Below are 17,263 nucleotides of genomic sequence, written 5' to 3' on the forward strand. Positions count from 1 at the left end.
CCCTTTGTAGGAGCTAATATTTTAAAGCTTCTGTAGGCTTTTTTGTTGTTGAAATCTAAACGATTAACAGTATTTTTACTGTAAATTTTGCCTTAATATTTATATACCTACATTTACAATATGGAAATAAGTGTCAACTTTTAATTAATTTTAATTTAGAAATATTAGTTGCCTGGTAGAAATCGCTATATAACTAAAAGGCCGCCTTGTATCCTGCTTATTTATAATTTGTCTGTAATTCTTGTTTTTGTTATTGTGTACAAATAAAGTATAAATAAATAATTTCAAATGTCAGACGAAAATACATTTCAAAGTATTTACGTATAATGTTGAATGAAAAATCTATATCAGCTTATTCTTCTTAGAACTTAAATAGTTAATAATTTTAGTCTGTTTTTAGTTTCATTTTAATATTTTTTCATAGTTTTTAAGTTTCTTTTCAAAATCGGTTTAGTAGTTAAAGTCAGTCACTAACAAATCAACTTCAGCTTAATGTTAGTTAAAATTATGAAGAAATAACATTATAATTTCAATAAGTTAATAAATAAAACTTCAAAATGACGTCGGTTTATTTTTTTTAAATTATTTTTTTATCATATAAATCTTTTCATTGAAAAATCTTTCATCAGGCGTCCTGTAGGTAACATTCGGTTCTTGGCGACCGCGACACGCGACCTGCGACCAAGAGCGGATCGCACGACCCAACTGGTTAGTATGAATTTAGGAGCAAATCAAATCAAATCAAAATCAAAAATCATTTATTTCAAGTAGGCTCCGTTTACAAGCACTTTTGACACGTCAGTTGACTATTGAAGTTAAATCTCCTTTTCATTTGTACAAATTAATATTTTGTCTTACATAGACTATACTGTTATATATATATATATATATATATATATATTGGCAGTCTACCGTTAGTATACCTATTTCTTTAAACTTTTGACGAAGGAACTAGCGTGATTTTAATTGATATATTGCTCGAATTTCTCTTTTTTGAAGTACAAATATAGATTATATATCGGCAGCCTAGCCCCACAATAAAATACCGTAAGACATTACGCTGTGAAAGTACGCAAAATGAACAAGCCTAGCTGTATCAGTAAACTGTCTTATTTTTCTCACGGCAAATGCCGCTGAGCTAAGTTTACCAGACAGTTTTTCTATATGAGCACTCCACTGAAGTTTACAATCCAAGGTCACTCCCAGGAAAACTGTGGAACTCTCCATCAGCACTAAACAAATCACGAGATCGCGTCGCGCGACCGGTGGGCGTCGAGTTGTGAGTTATACGACCCGGTCGCGGTCGCAAATCACGGTCGCGGGTCGCGGTCGCTAAGAACCGATTGGTACCTTTATTGTTTGAAAGTTTTGATTGATTTTCGTAATAAAAGTTGACCTTAGCGGTTGATGGTTTTAAGATTACTGATTGGAAACAACACTGAAGCTAATAATGATGCTGTCATAAGTGAAAGGAGGTATATGGATATTGGATACGTTAGATTAGTGATAGTGATTGTACAAGTATGAATTTTGAGTTATGTGATACATAAATTATTAATGGGCACATCTTAGTATTAACACCTCATTCGTCTAGTAGTTAGAATCTGCGGCTTCGTATTAAAAGGTCCTGGGTTCGACTCCTGGGTCGAGCTGTGAAATACTGAGCTTTTCTTTCTTCCGATTATTAGTAAAAAGGAGTGGGAGAAGTTGGTGGTGCTATGCTGCTATACCTCTCTATGCCTTGGAGAGAGTCATGCTTTCAATCCAGATCATTGACATCTGAGAGTAATACTTAAAGAATCAAAGATTTAATCTACTCAAACTGTTTTCGAGCACCTTTGTGGCCATAAAACCTCTCCTACAAGGAAGGAGCATCCTTCTTTCTTATAGGAACTGTCAGTCCTATTCATTGTACTTTGCAAGACTCTGAATAGGACTGACCGCTCTAAGTCCTCTTCACACAGTGTAAGTACCCTGTGTAAGTACACCAAGTGTAAGTACACCCAGTGTAGGTACACCCAGTGTAAGTGTAAGTACACCCAGTGTAAGTACACCCAGTGTAAGTACACCCAGTGTAAGTATATCCAGTGTAAGTACACCCAGTGTAAGTACTATTTCTTTTAATTCTTTACAAGTTAGCCCTTGACTACAATCTCACCTGATGGTAAGTGATGATGCCGTCTAAGATGGAAGTGGGCTAACTTGTCGAACTCAGGACCTCCGTCTTGTAAATCCACTACGCATACCACTGCGCCACGGAGGTCGTACTCCCAGTGTAAGTACACCCAGTATAAGTACACCCACTGTTAGTACAACCAGTGTAAGAACCCTCAGTGTCTTGCAGAGCACGTTTCCGAAATTCGGGAAAGCGTGATCGAAAACCAAGCTGAGAATATTACAGAAAATTTCTTAAAAGCGCCTGAATTCAATTTTTACTAACTGCTTAAAATATAAAAACTGAAAAGAATAAAAAACAAGTTTTAACCAGAAGTGTAGAAAAAAAATTGGATAACAGTCTTCTAATTACATTACAACTATGTCGAAAATCTAATCGTTCAACATATTCTTTAAACTCGAACACATGAGGATACTTTTCTTAGCAAGCGCGTTCATACTTAATTAAACACACACTCGCATACACACCCACACACACATACACACACGGACCCACACAAACACACACACACACACACACACACACACACACACACAAACACACAACCACACAAAAATTTATTTATTTGTGTTTGATCTTGTTTTACGAATACACCTTTCTTGTTTTGCCTACTACAGATTATCTTAATTAAGTAACAGATTATCAAAAAGTAACACTAATGGGAATCCACTGGCTTCCAAGATACAGTTACAGCTAGTTTGGGAGCCAGGGATCTATCTACTCTTTTATTGTATTAGAAATTTGTTACTGTGTGATTAATAAATAATTTTTATTTATTTTTTATTTTTTTTTTAATTATAATTAGAGAACCCTTCTTGGCAGTCGGGTAGAAATACAATTTTAAATTTTTGATGATGATTATTAAACATACATTGTACAATCTCCTTTATAAAGCTAGAACCACCAGTATTCAATTAACGTTCTCTTTTTGATGATTGCTTATCTGATTCTCTTACTCTGTGATTGCCGATCGTGCCTTTATGATTTATGTACTAGTGTAATTTCTTCCGACAACGCTTGAGCAAATACAACCTTTGTTAAAATAGGCATAAAGTTGCATTTTTAATGTGTTTGGAATAAAAGTTATTATATTTTGTATGTCATTATGTCTACATTTATTAAAGCGTGACGTGTATTTCCATGCGTGTACGCAGAGATTATTTTGAGTTATTTGAATAAAAACTGCGTGCGAGCCGACTGTTTGGTGTCATTTTGCATTATATAATTGGACGATTCATGTGATTGGTATACTACATGAATTAAATATCAGGTGGTGAAGCAAATTACCATTATAACATGTGTTTATACGAAGCTGTCTTAACATATCATGATCAATGCAATTTGGTTCCAAATATATGATAAACGGAAGCAAACGAAACTGAAGTACATTTATTCATATTTTTCTAAAGCATATCGGAGGGTGTGGGTTCGAATCCGGTCCGGGGATGCACCTCCAACTTTTCAGATGTGTGCATTTTCAGATATGAATTAACACGTGTCTGAAACGGTGAAGGAAAACATCGTGAGGAAACTTGCATACCAGAGAATTTTCTTAATTATCTGCGTGAGTGAAGTCTGCCAATCCGCATTGGGCCAGCGTGGTGGACTATTGGTAACTCGTCCTCAACAGTAACTAATGGTGATGCTGATGTAGATCTAGTAGTAGGTAGTTTATTATTTTAGTAGAGCAAATGTATCACTTTTCATCCCTTTAACAGATGGGTGAAAGTTTCTAAATCGGATCTTCTACTATCAATAAAATATCATTTGCGGGCGAAGACACGACTACCCTAACCCTTTCTCATTCTGAGAGAAGACTCGAGCTCAACAGTGAGCCGAATATGGGTTGATAACGAAAGCATATCTATCTATACTTATAATAAAACTGTGGCAGGTCCAATTATGTACATTGAAGATACTTTGGAAATATAAATTAGACATTAAATAATTGATATTGCATCCAATAAATTTTTAAATGTTTTGTCTGTATGTCTGTCTGTCCGTATTTAACGTTGACCGGATATCACGTGGAAACTACAAAATGTGTAGGAATTTATAGAGTACTTTTAGTCGCGAAAATTAAATCAGAAGGTGTTCTTAGTTATAATAGATATGTGTACCTACTAACAAAATATATTAAAAATAATAAGAATAAATAATAAATAAAAAAAGAGATTTATTGTTCCGGTATGATGCACAGAAACCGTCAGAGCTATGGGTCGAATACCTAATTACCTACCCTTGTACTTCTTATCTTTTAAGAAAGCCGGCTTCCATCTTGGACTGCATCGTGATATGCAAAAAATACATACAGGATCAACAATGTTTTAGGAAGTCGGTTAAAAGTGAACATTTAGCAACAGTTATGTTCCAGCTTATTCGAGCTATAAAACATGTTTTAACTGCTTCATACGCGTTTCAACTCTTCTGCCAGCCTATAAACATGTCAAACATTTTAGAGTCGTAAAACTGAGCGCTGTATGGCTTGTAGGGATGTGCCATTGTAAGTGCTACACCTCTAGTCGAGTATTGTTCCACGTTATCCTAAAGTCGAATCTTTGATTCAATTGCTCAATCGCAGGACTTGGCCTAGTTCGGAAATTCGCTAGTACATTCTGGTGTGATATAAGTATGTACAATTTACATACAGCCATGTAAATAAAAATGTACGTCTTTATTTACAATTACAAATCATCATCAACAGCCAATGGAGGTCCACTGCTGGACATAGGCCTCTTCCATGGACTTCCAAACATAACGGTCTCGAGCCGCCAGCGGCTCCCTGCAACCCGCTTGATATCCTCGGTCCGCTACGCTTTTCGGTGTTTCGCCATTCCAGCTCCTTGGAACCCCAACGTTCATCGGCTCTTCGAACTGTGTGCCACTGTCATTACAATAATTTGTAATAACTAATCGCACTGCAAGAAACTGGATGGGCTTCTCATACCCATGTCAATAATATTAATGGGTATCCAGGTCCATACAAAGAAAGCCTTTTTTCGCCTTCTTTTGTTCACACAAATTTAGGACCCGGAATTCCCTTCCTAAATATATGTTCCATGATTAATACATGGACATCTTTAGAACAAACTCTCGTTTGGTGCAACGCGTTTACCTAGAAGATGCTTATTCACTAAAAACCATATCAAGTCGATAAATACAAGTAGCTACATAATCATATTAAATGAATCGCTCGTAGTCGAATCAGGACTGGGTACATCACTACTGGAAATAATCCAACCACATTATACCTTATGGTGATTAAACAACGGGAAGACCACATTAACGGTGTAAATCACTATTAAATGCTTTCTTGGGACTTTTATAGTAATTTTAAATTTATTTCATTAATAGACACGATGGTGGAATTCCCAGTAATTATTACGACCGCACTCGGCGGATACAACTTGTAATAATAATCTTGTAATCGTTAAACATGAGAATACTCGTAACATGTAAAAATTCTTGAGAATATTTGTTCATAATCACAATACGATGGCCTGTACAGTAGTTATAAAATTAAAAATTCATGTTTCTAATAAATAAACAATAGTATTTAATTAGTAAAATAGTAAAATTACGTAGATTATAATCTTAAGAATGGTGAGGCACTTTTTACTTGATTAGAATGTGTGAGGCAAACCTAAGCAAAGTTTTGTTGTTTTTGGATTTTATAAATATGTATATTTATAAACAATAATCGCATATTTTTATGTTTATTACTCAGTCACGCAAATAAATTACTAGGCAGATTTTCATGAAATGTGGGACAGAGAGGGGTAGGGAAAAATCTATTTATAAATAAAATACTTTATAAATAATTTATAAATAAATTATATAGTTCCGCGGGATAGTTTCAAATTCTAAATTCACACGCACGAAGTCACTGTCATTAGCTGATAAGGAAAGGAGATTTAAATGCTAAATGTATTTTTCATGTAATTCAAGGCAAAGTACAAAATAAACATTGTCTTTCATTACACAACAAGAAGGGGGAGTGATTGGGCGGAAATGACTAGTGATACAAGGCGCTCGCCGTACGGTCGGGTTCAGTGTTCTGGTGGCGTTTGATCCGTCTACATTCTTCATGGATTATTTTGTGATAGGCGGGGAGAATAACTTGAGCAGTTGTGAAGGTAAGTGTTTGACGTCATCAAAGGTCCCCTAAAACCTGCACCCAGAGTCACAAGCCTCTGGGACTGCTCAAGGTTAATTATACTGCGTAAGGTCAATTATAAACTTTGTTCAACATTGGTGTTCCGTACATTTTTTTTGCAACGTGACCGTTTTAAAAGTACCTACAATAATAATCGTTAAATATGAAAAAAGTCAGGCCCGTTTTTGGAAAAAACTCACTAACCAAGGTCCAAACCTGTATATTAGGGTAAATCCCAAAGCGTGGCAACCCTAACGGTGTCTATGCACAAATTACCTACTTTGTAAGTACACAAGATATCTTAGTTATGCCCTTCACTGCTCGCCGACGTTAACAGGGTCAAGCCGAGTTAATTGGGATAATTCATCTTTTACATTTACTCTCGTAGAACGGGCGCCTGTGGTAGTCAGATCTACCTCATGTTATGAAAGCTATCATACGTAAATACCTTAGCCCTCATTATTACGAGAGTTTTTTTAACGGAAGAAAAAAACGGAGGATGAAACTACACATCTCTTTCGGTTTCTACACGACATCATACCGAAACTCTAAATAGCTTGGTGGTACGTCTTTGCCGGTACGGCCGAAGAACAATTAAGAAAACCTCGATCGGACCAGCCGGGAATCAAAGCCAGGGCCTCCGTATACATCGTCATCATCATCATCAGACGGAGGTAGTTAAAAATTTCTTATATTGTCTTCTTGTATACTTCTTATATTGTCACACGTCCAATATTCTATGTACAATATGTACAATATGTACATAGAATGTACAACAATTTGAAATTCCATGTGGTCTGTTGTACGTACCTATGGTAGTAGAATGGGCTAAAAAACTTTAGACTTTTACAAAATGAGGTAGGTCTATCCATAACAGGCTCTCAGTCCAATGGTTTTAATTGCCGATCAACTGTTGATGTTAACGATATTTTGTAAGTTGAAATCTCGTTTAAGTTGATAGTTTGAAATAGTTCAAATCTTTGAGGGCAAACGAGTTTCAAACAAAATGACTAAAGGCCCGCCTAGTTTATTTATCTCTTTCTAATATTTTTGTTTAAATTGAACAGACACCCGCGATTAAGTGTTTCATATTATTACATTTTGTTAAAAATTTATTAACTAAAAACGTGTTTTAAAAGTCACCGACATAGCTCAACGTGCCGCGAAGCTGAAGTGGCAATGGGCGGGACACATAGTTCGAAGAGCTGATGGGCGTTGGGGTCCCAAGGTACTGGAATGGCGGCCTCGCACCAGAAAGCGCAGTGTTGGTCGACCCTCCACCAGGTGGACTGACGACATCAAGCAAGTCGCAGAGAAGAAATCTATACCTACTCTTAACCCTCATTCGTACGAGAGCTTTTTTTACAATCATAAAACGTCACTAAGCATGCCGTTGAAGCAATTAATTAGATCACTATTAATTCGTAACACATTTAATACGTCAGTCACAAAAAATATAAAAACAACGGATCAATGAACTCGGTAACGCCATCTTAGTTTTGAGTGTTGGCTATAAGTTTTTTTAACCTTGGAGATACGCACATTTTTAGCACACATTTTTTACGCTACGGCTTTAGTCACATATCCACGATCAATTACGGCATTTACAAACTTTCAATCTTCCTTTCAATGAGGTATCTGTAATAATCAATACATATAAATAAAATTATGAGCCGTGATAGCCCAGTGATATGACCTCTGCCTCCGATTCCGGGGGGTGTGGGTTCGAATCTGGTCCGGGGCATGCACCTCCAACTTTTCAGTTGTGTGCATTTTAAGAAATTAATATTACGTGTCTCAAACGGTGAAGGAAAAACATCGTGAGGAAACCTACCAGAGAGTTGTCTTAATTCTCTGCTTGTGTGAAGTCTACCAATCCGCATTGGGCCAGCGTGGTGGACTATTGGCCTAACCCCTCTCATTCTGAAAGGAGATTCGAGCTCAGCAGTGAGCCGAATATAAGTTGTTAAGGGTCTGTCTGTGATTTAAAAATAACTGTGTTTTTAATGCTATTGCTCTTTGCAGTAAAATGGCCTGATAATTATGAGAAACAGAATGATTACTTTTTTTTTCAAATTTAAATTTTGTGGCAAACTATACTATTATAAAAAGTTACGTGTTCATGTTTAAAAATATATAGGTACACGTCAAATTGTTAAATTTCTTGTTGCCTTTCGTCAGTTGAAAATCTACATCAACGAAAGTGAGCCCACGGGTTAAAGTGTTAGATATTATCAGAAAGATAAACATCGTTTCCAATTAGACGATCCGAAAATGGGTATCGTTGGTAATATGTTGGGTTATCAATTTAAATCACCGACGATTTGTACGCGACTAATAGTCTCAGATCAGACTCAGAAACGACGTTGACCCATCTGTTTAATCAATATTTTAATAGTCACTTCAAACAGACAAACATGGCTTTCATAAATAAACTAATAGTACTTGAAATAAATTAATATATTTTTTTAAAACAATTACACCGCCAGCAAGATAACGCAGTTGAAAAACTATTAAAAAAATGGTTTTTCAAGATTTTATTTTAAGACTGTTCATATGTTTAATAATGTACATAAGTACTCGTGCTAAATTACAGCTTTCTAGTAGTACCTAATAGTTTGTCCACAAGTAACTATAAGGGTTACTTGTGGACTATGGAACCCTAAAAACTAATCAATTAGTAGACATTAATGCTCGTAGTACATTATGATATATGTGCGGTAAATTGAAAATTACACGATATTGCAAGCTCGATCCGAAGGTGTGAGTAAGTATAGTAAGGAAACAGAGGCTGTTGACGATGAGACGATGTTTTATAACATATTTGCTAGGAAACACACTTTCTGAAAATGAATTTGTATCTTTGCCTGTTTTCCATATGAAGACATTTTGATACGCTTGTCATTTTTGTACAGATAGCGAAGTGCGTGCGTTTTTTTAAGTGCACCAAAAATAGCCATTATTACTAATAAAGTAAATTAGTATTTTGTGTTTCTGTTACATTTTTTTATTATATTTTATCTCATTAAAATGTTGTCAACTTTTCTGACATAAAAACTCTTTGCTAAGATTTAAATAAGTAACATTCGTTTTTAGGCAAATGATAAAGGTTTTATATTGCACATGTGCGTTTTACTTTACATTACGGCACATGTGCGTAATGAGATATACAGTACAATATTGAAATTGGGGAGATAAGAGATACATTACGAGCAAATGTGTTATAAAATATGATAAAAATTTCGACAAGAAACAAATGCTAACGCAACCGCGTACGCATTTATGCGGCGTTTCGTTTCAAGTGAATTAGTGATGGAGGAAGTTCGGACTTTTTAAAGCCACACCGACGATTAATCGTTTAAAAATTGAAACCCAGCCAAATGAGAATTGTAATGAACCCAATTACGTTAATCAAGTGGTAGCAATAAAGTTCAACATCCTCTTTAAAAACATTGCCAGCTTCCTGGAATACAAATTTTAGTAAACTCTGGCAAATGGAACGAGGAACGAAGGTCCATCCTACTAATATTATAAATGCGAAAGTTTGTATGGATGTTTGTTACTCTTTAACCCCGCAACTACTGAACCGATTTGAATGAATTAGATTTCACTCTGGATTAACACATTGGCTACTTTTCATCCCGGAAAAATCCATAGTTCCCGAGGGATTTATGAAAAACTAAATTCCACGCGGATGAAGTCGCGGGCGCCCGCTAGTATGTGATTAAATTAATTTTAAATACACCGGTATATTCTGGTCGTAATGTTAAGTATTTAAAATGCAAAATAAACCTAAATTAATGGTGCAGTGGAAACAATTTCATACCACCTACCAAATATCATGACTTTTTTCTGGTTTTCTTAACTGCAATCGGATATGAATACAAATTGTCTTTAAAATTATGTTAATGATAATAGTATTATTTTTAATACAGTCGTAAATAGATGTCTTTATTCATATTATTGGTTCGTTGTTTTTCTCTCATCCCGACAATGTTCTTTGCCGTTACAAATTAGTACATCCGTCTCTTTTAAAGTAGCCGAATGTGAATATATGTATCCTTTATTTTGACGGCCTCCGTAGCGCAGTGGTATGCGCGGTGGATTTAATGACGGAGGTCCTGGGTTCGATCCCCGGCTGGGCCGATTGAGGTTTTCTTAATTGGTCCAGGTCTAGCTGGTGGGAGGCTTCGGCCGTGGCTAGTTACCACCCTACCGACAAAGACGTACCGCCAAGCGATTTAGCGTTCCGGTACGATGTCGTGTAGAAACCGAAAGGAGCGTGGATTTTCATCCTCCTCCTAACATGTTAGCTCGCTTCCATCTTAGGTTACATCATAACTTACCATCAGATGAGATTGTAGTCAAGGGCTAACTTGTAAAGAATAAAAAAAAAATCCTGCTTATTCGCTGCTCAAATATGCTTTTGTAAAAGGTGCACATTTCGCTTTCTTCCGAAGGACCGTCTCAAAATTAATCAACCATTCAACTCAAAAATACAAAATCATTCAATGAATTTCGTGTAAGTCGACACGTAATTGGCGATCTTTCGCAAAAAGCGGTTATCGCTTAAATGGTACGCTCACCCGCTGTATAGGGGCATAAATACGCGACAAAAAAGTCGCCGCGCGCGACTAGCGTCCGAGTCGCGCGACAAAAACACGACGAACGGGTAAGACACCGGGAGGCCACCGGCCGGCGCGATCTTAACTGTGACCGAGAGATCGATGGCCGAACGTTTCATACTCATTTTAATTAAATTAATATTTCTTTGTAGTTACTGCAAGAATGATAAATGTAGCAAAAAAGTGGCGTATCGCGTTTAGCATTATTAATGAGGTAAAAATATTCGCGACTTTAGGTTTGCTCGCCTTAATTGGTCGAGGAATTCTCCCGATGTGTCCTTAGCAAGTTTGTTTTGAATTTTAATTCCGCGATGCCAGTGCCCTTTCCGTACATTGTACTCAAATAATAATAATGGATGCGAATTTTTGCTTACTATTGTATTAATAACCAGTTGTGAATGTTACATTAAATTGGTAAACAGCCCCCCTAGCCAAGTGGTACGTCGATTGTCTTTCTAAGGTCGCTAACGCTTTGATAACTAGAAAGATGGGAATGACTTTTGCTATCGACAGGTCACGTGATCAAGATCCTCATACATTTTTTGTAGTTTTCGAAGCGTTAGCGATCGTAGAAAGAGAGTCGACTTGCCACTTGGCTAGAGGGGCAGTTGTGTTTGAGTTCCGTCAAAGGCCTCATCGGTTTAAAATACACAGGAATAGCTTATTATTGTTTTCATTTTTATTTTCTTGTTTGTTTCTTTTTCAGCTGTTATTAAATTAGCTGCTAATTGGTACTCTATTAGTAGTGAGCTGTGTTTAAATTTTCTCATTTCTTACTGTTTACATCAAATGAATATTTGATGTAGTCTCTCAACGTAAGTAGGCAATTAGTAGACTACCATGAGACTAATGAACCGACTTCTTTATTCTACCCACTCTTTATATCGTCTACGACTAATTGGAGGCAAAGAGCAATATTGGTCAAATTTAAAGAGTGGTATACTTTAAAGATTTAAAGACAGAAAGGAGATGCTCCAAAATTGTATGAAGCCCAGGATCAGTCATTGTACCCTGACGGAAATAAAAGAAAATATTTTTTTACTATATTTGATTGTACAAATCTACAAATTTTCTTTAATTCTTTCGAAATAATATTCACTCACTCCCAAGAAATGCAACACAAATATGGGTAATAATGGCGGATTGATGATGTTTTCAATGCAGTAGTCGATTTGACGTTTGCTGTCAATTGTCATGTAATAGTTGCTCTATGGGCGCCATCTTGATATAACTCACAAACTTAAGTTTTAATTTTATTTATTTCTTTTTATTTAGTTAGATTTATTCACTTATTTAGACTTTATTAAAATCCTTGGATTTTTTAAATTTTAATGATAGAGACCTGGAATGAACCATCTCCTTTGTTTATTTGACACACTCACAAATACACACACACACACACAATACAATACAGAGAAGACGCTAAAAACAAGTAATATAAAAATTAAAATAAAGTAATTGAAATGAAAATATAGACAATAAAATTTACACCCTTCAAGAACACATCTATGGTTAAATAAAGGTGTATTTATCAATAGTTGTGTAATGTGTAAATTATTATATTCGTCTCATCATGAAAATACTTAAACAATGGATGATTAGCATAGCATGTAATGCTAATCATCCACAAAGTGCTATGCTAATCACCCATAATTTAAGTATTTTTCTCATTTAAAAGAAGCAAGTGTTGATATTATTTTGTAATAGCGCCGTAGGAGCGGTTGATAGTTGACATACATGGCGACTTTGTATAAGAAACATAACGGCGATGCATGCATACCCTTATTTGTGGTAGGTATCAATATTTATTGATGTCCATATATTATTTTATCAAGACCATAATGAAACTCACTTACTTATTGAAAAATTTAAACCTGTGTTGTAAGCATAGTACCACAAAAAAATAATTATGCTATTTTCCTCGAAATTCTGACAAAATCCTGTAGTGAAAACGCATGAAATTAGGATAGGGGTATGGTAGAGGTAGGGCAGGGGTAGGGTAGGGTAGGGTAGGGGTGAGGTAGGGGTTGGGTAGGGGTAGGAGTAGTAGTAGAGTTTCACGCGGACGAAGTCGCGGGCGTCCGTTAGTCTTTCTAATAAAGGTTGGACATCCACTGCAGGACATATAGGACTTTTGTAAAGACTTTCAAACATCACGACCCTGACACGCCTGCATTTTATTTTTCTTTACAAGTTAGCCCTTGACTACAATCTCAACTGATGGTAAGTGATGATGCAGCCTAATATGGAAGCGGGCTAACTTGTTAGGAGGATGAAAATCCACACCCCTTACGGTTTCTACACGACATCGTACCGCTAAATCGCTTGGAGGTACGTCTTTGCCGGTAGGGTGGTAACTAGCTACGGCCGAAGCCTCCCACCAGCCAGACCTGGACCAATTAAGAAAAATCAATCTGTCCAGACGGGGATCGAACCCAGGACCTCCGTTTTGTAAATCCACCGCGCATACCACTGCGCCACGGAGGCCGTCAAAATCACTTACTTATTGAAAAATTTAAACCTGTGTTTTATGTATAGTAACCCAAAAAATATTGCTATGCTATGTTCCTCCAAATTCTGACAAAATCCTGAAGTGAAAATGCATGAAAATCTGAATCTTTCTAATAAAGGTTGGCCAAACATCATCATCATATCAGCAGATGGACATCCACTGCAGGACATAGGACTTTTGAAGGGACTTCCAAACATCACTGAGCCGAATGCATCCAACGAATCCTTGCGACTCGCTTGATGTCTTCAGTCCAACTGGTGGGTGGTCGACCAACATTGCACTTTTTGGTGTGGGGTCGCCATTCCAGCACCTTGGGACCCCAACGTCCATCGGCTCTTCGAACTATGTGCCTCGCTCATTGCCACTTCAGCTTCGCAATTCATTGAGCTATGTCGGTGACTTTAGTTCTTCTGCGGATCTCCTCATTTCAGATTCGATCACGCAGAGATACTCCTAGCATAGCTCGTTTCATCGCACGCTAAGTGACTCAGAGCCTTCTTATGAGGCCCATAGTTAGCGACAAAGTCTTGGAACCACATAGGTCATTAAAGGCAATCTTATAAGAAAATCGATTAAGTTTTTTTTTGTTTTAAAATCAAAATAAATTAAATAAGTTTAGGAAGTCAGTTCTATTTTTATGTTAAAAAGATTATTATATAGTTTTTACAGCAAGCTAAGCTATTATAAAGTAAGTTTTTTACCAAAAAACGGGCCTACATTTTTTATGTTACACGATTTTTTTGTATGTATTCCAGTGGGTATCGAACCCACAGCCATGCAACAACCCACTGCACCAATCGGCCGTCAAAATCAAATAACACGAGACCACGAGCAAAATTAACAAATAAATCGTTAAGCGCAGTCACGAGTTGACCATTTATTAAAATGCGCAACAATAAATACAGTGACCCCGGCGCGAGATTATGAAGTGCTGAATGTCCTTCCTGTTCCTCGCCGTGTAAAATATGGGAATGCCATAAATACTGCCCGCGACAAGCCTTAGACAATCACATACATCGCCACATTCCACGCTGACGCAGTTATTTACGAGTATATTACGGCTTCAACAATATTAAGTGGTATTTTAATTGCACGCCTCATTGCATGCGTTTGTTGCAATATTAAATACTGTTAGATGTGTTACTAGCGCATGAAAAATGAGACAGAGGAAATTTATAGTCAACAATTTAATTGTGGTCAACAAAACCTTACCTTACCTTATCAGCCAATACACGTCAACTGCTATACATAGGCCTCTTGCATGGACCTCCAAGCACAACGATCTCGAGCATCCGCATCCAGCGGCTCCCTGCAACCCGCTTGTATCCTCGGTTCACCTAGTGGGGAGTCGACCAACACTGCGCTTTCTGGTGCGGGACAACGTCCATCGGCTCTTCGAACTATGTGGCCTGCCCATTGCCATTTCAGCTTCGCGACTCGCTGAGCTATGTCAGTGACTTTGGTTCTGACGGAATGAGGAGATCCGCAAACGAACTATAGATCAACAGTATAAGTAATTTAAACAAATAATATCAAAATATCGTCTACAACATCGAGTTGTGTGTTTAGGAAGTGTAAAAACTATTTATACATAAATATATAATGGAATTATGTTAAAAATTGTGCATGTGTGCGCTCAGTATTGCAGCCGGATCACTTTTTGCGGTGATTTTGTAGGGACGTAACCGATCTATAGTATAAAATTATCATTGGTTTGTTGTGTTTTGTACAGTCCTGGATTAGCTTATACGCTATTTAAGCTATTGCTGGCATCTAGGGGGGCACTAGAGGTGACCGACAAAAAAACACAGCTTTTTAAATTGACGCTGAGATTCGGGTCGGTTGGGGTCTAATTAAGAAGCTTAAATGTATTTGTATATACGAGTACCTTAATATTTTTACTTGATAAAATCTAACCAGTTCAGATAGTAGTATGGCCCCATTACTTTATTTGCACCCTTGATTACCTAGCTACGCCACTGCCTTAATTCGGCACTGTTTATACAAATCAAATCAAAAACGGTCATCTTTTTCATTCAACTTCAAATGCTTTTAGTATAGTTTTTACAATTTTAGAAAGTAATTCATGTTTCTCATATATATGAATCGGTTTACTTTTCACAGGAGAGACAATTGCACTTTAGACGTGGGTGTTTTGTTTTGTGTTTGAATACCAATGAATTTTCATTTCAGACTGTTCTGATTTATTAATAGCATATACTACTAATATTATAAACGCGAAAATTTGTATGGATGTTTGGATGTATGTCACTTATACTTCTTTTCCCGGAAAAAAATAATGGTTCTTGAGGGATTTGTGAAACTAAATTCCACGCGGACGAAGTCACGGGCGTCCGCTAGTGACACTGTAATTATATGTATTCGAAATAGTAAAATTAGTGTCTTATATGACCTTAACACATAAATATTAAATACATGTAGTAAAATAATGTTTTTCTTTTTGTTTCAGATGCATGTAGTTCTGTTTTCAAGATTGAAAATAATAAGTACTTTTGAAGCTTTCATGTAACATCACATAATAATAAAAAATAATAAATCTGTGAGTCTAATTATTTTATTTATTATTTTTTTATCTATCTAACGATGTTTTCCTTCACCGTTTAATACGTGATAGGTATTTAATTTCTTAAAATGCACATAACAGAATAGTTGGAAGTGCGTGCCTCGGACCGGATGAACTCACACCCTGCAGAATCGGAGGCAGAGGTCATATTCACTAGACTATGTATTGTAATATTGTATTTTTGATTCTATAGCGATCACTTTCAAATGTTGACCACAATGGACTGATGCCTCACATGCTCTACAAGGCATGGGAGTGTATCATCACTTACTCTGAAATCCAGAATGTTACTCAGAACTTCTTTGTAAGAAAAATTAATCTGCTCAGCCGGGGATCGTATCCAGGACCTGCATCATATAAATCCACCGCGCAAACCACCAAAATCACACACACATCGCTATAGAATGGCTGAGTACTGACGATAGCTTCATCACTGGCCCAACGAGGCGAGACAACGCTATTTAAGGCCCATAACTCAAAATCGAATCTTTAATCCTGACCCAGAAATCGAACCCGGAACTTCATGTAAGCTGAACAGGCACCCACTAGGTTAACGAGGCATTTCAGGCCAAAGCTTAGCATGTAATAACACTTAACAATCTTGCATGAAACCGTTACGATATCTTATTAAAACTTCATAATGGCCTGAGATACAATACACGTAATTGTGTGGATGGGTTAAGCAACACCTTAATTATAGATTAGAGAGTGCAGGGCCTAGCGTTGCCTCAGAATCAGTACCTTAATTAGGATGTGCTACACTAAAAGATAAGACACAGCGATGTAATTATGTTATAGCTTTGTATTTCCTAAAACCAAGGTTGTCTGGAAGAAATCATACGTAGCGATAAGGCCGCTTTTTGTATTTTACTTCTGTACTATACGTACAAATAAAGTAAGTATAAATCACACAAACATTATGAATGCGAAAGTTTTGTGTGTAAGTATGTGTGTAAGTATCTCCTTTGCGCAGCAGCTACTGTAGCGATTTGGCTAAAATTTGGAATGGAAATAGATTTTACTCTGGATTAACACATAGGCTACTTTTCATCCCGAAAAAGTAAGGCGGCGTTTGTGAAAAACTGAACGCTAGTAAATAAATAAATTTTCGAATACAAATAGAAGGAAGATAAGAAAAGATAGAAAATAAATTGTATCTACGTAATATTTTATGAATAATTTTTTTGTTAAAAATGTTATTGTCACAGTT

This window comes from Bicyclus anynana, chromosome 15 (assembly GCF_947172395.1).
Source record: "Bicyclus anynana chromosome 15, ilBicAnyn1.1, whole genome shotgun sequence".
Lineage (NCBI taxonomy): Eukaryota > Metazoa > Arthropoda > Insecta > Lepidoptera > Nymphalidae > Bicyclus > Bicyclus anynana.